General features: G+C 30.2%; 1 long non-coding RNA gene across 1 annotated transcript; it reads right to left on the bottom strand.

Moving 5' to 3' along the window:
- Nucleotides 1-928: 928 nt before the first annotated feature.
- LOC146950274 (uncharacterized) lies at nucleotides 929-1,881 on the bottom strand. Its single transcript, XR_015025470.1, has 2 exons — nucleotides 1,386-1,881; nucleotides 929-1,282 (listed from the first exon to the last, which is right to left on the bottom strand). It is a non-coding gene; the product is annotated as an uncharacterized LOC146950274 (long non-coding RNA).
- Between the last annotated feature and the right edge of the window lie 209 nt (nucleotides 1,882-2,090).

Here is a 2,090-nt window from a genome sequence, read left to right as displayed (position 1 = left end):
AGTTACATCTTAAAGAAAAACGGAGAGCATCAAAAAAAGTGTCATTACCGTAAAGAATGGAAACAGAAAATTTAACAAAAAATATACTGCATCAACTTTTTTCGTAATGCATTATTTGTTGTTAAATTTTCTTTGCATATTGATGCAAAGCTTTTCCATATAGCGTGACAAATGTGTTTAATATATTTTTCGTGGTTATTTTTTGTTATTGGAGCATATTTGATATATAGCATATATAGCATAGTCGATTAACTTCTCCGTGTATTAAGTTTTTCGTGACCAAATGATATAAGTACGTCATAAATGCTTTTAATAGGTAGTAATTGGTAGAGTAATTAGTGCATAATGCATAAAAACAATTAAAAGCAATTCTTATAGGAAAATATGCAAGTTAAAAGTTTTCAATTGTCATTAACTACGTTTTCAAGCCATTAACTACGCTCTTAATTGTCATTAACAGTGCGTCATTCGTTGTTAATTGCATTAAAAGTGTATTATTCGTTTTTAGTTAGCATTAAGTAAGTTATTCGTTTTTTAATTAGCATTAACTATGTTCTCATGGAGTAATTCAAATTTGATTTCTCATGTGACGATATACCTATTTTGTCGGTTTCTAAGAAATAAATATGTTGATCTCTTAAGACCTTATATTGCAAATCAAATGGCCTTTATCGTCCATGGTTTGAAACATGATCACTACATAATTAATCAAAGACCATTATGACTATTATTATTATTATTATTATTATTATTATTATTATTTATACAAACCGGTGACTATATTTTTTTCACTATTTTTATTCTATTTTTAGTATTTGTTTAGATTGCAACAATAAGATTAATAGATGAACTTATTCTGGTTTCTTTAAGAAAATATAATTAATCTGGTTTTCAATCGCAGTATATAAAAGTCTACAATAGATGAAAATAATGAATCAACCAAAACATAGCATCCTTCAATTGAAAATAATAAAAACATATCAAATAGGAATTACATGACATTAGATAGCACGTAATCAAAACCATCAGGCAACTAAAAATCAAATGTGCAAAATAGGAATGCATTGGGGGCCAAAGTTTTTGCTCCAAGTCTTAATGCCTTCCACTCGTACAGATTCCTTGCGGTGCAAAACATTTTCCAATCCCCTCCAAACTTGATTCCGTCCTTGTCAAAAAGAATGACCACATTGAACAACCAATGATGTCCGCTATCGTCAATAATTGCCAATTCTTTGCAATTCTTGTCAACGATGCTATCAAATACTTTAGCATAGGAGAAAGTCTGTGTAAAATAAGAAAACAGACACATATGAGATCTTATAAATAAATCGACATTGACAGATAACAAACTGAAATATGTGACTAAATCTATAAAGATTGTATACCAGTTGATCAGATGTTACATCTGCAAGTGTTAACCATTTGGTGACACTAAATTTAAAACAGCCGCATATGTGGGGATAAGGAGCGGGGTAGTCGATCTGGACAGATCCAGGTGCTGCATTAGGACCGTAAATTAATACCAGACTGATTGCACCTGTTCTGTCTCTTTCCATCTCTATCTTCAATTTCCAGCTTAATTTAGGTTTTTTATTTTTTCAAAATTAACTTTTCAATTGATGGAGCATCTAATTTTTTAATCGATTTTGTTTATGAAGGGGAAAGGCCAATTAATCAATCATGATAGTATTCATAGGACATAACTTTGCAATAACAACACATGAATTTGAAGAATGACCATGTAAGACTTAAATAAAGAATTCGAACAAGAAGGGAACAAAACAAAGTGACGTATTTAGATGAAAATTCAGAGGAATTAGCATGTATGTGAAAATAGATCTATAGGGGCACCATGAAACTGGAGGAAACGAGGAAGAAGAAGATGAGTGCATAAGAGAGAGAGAAGAAAAGAAAAATAGAGACCACGGAGAAAAAAATAGAGACCATGTGCAATCTTATTAAAATTTCAATCCAACGGTTGTGATGTATTCCTCTCATCTCTCACCATAAATACTCCTCTCACTTGATACACCCTCTATATATATATATATATATATATATATATATATATATATATATATATATATATA

The sequence above is a fragment of the Medicago sativa genome, chromosome 2 (assembly GCF_051527215.1).
Source record: "Medicago sativa cultivar Bolivia chromosome 2, Bolivia_mono, whole genome shotgun sequence".
NCBI lineage: Eukaryota > Viridiplantae > Streptophyta > Magnoliopsida > Fabales > Fabaceae > Medicago > Medicago sativa.
This window is presented reverse-complemented; position numbering and strand designations above follow the sequence as displayed.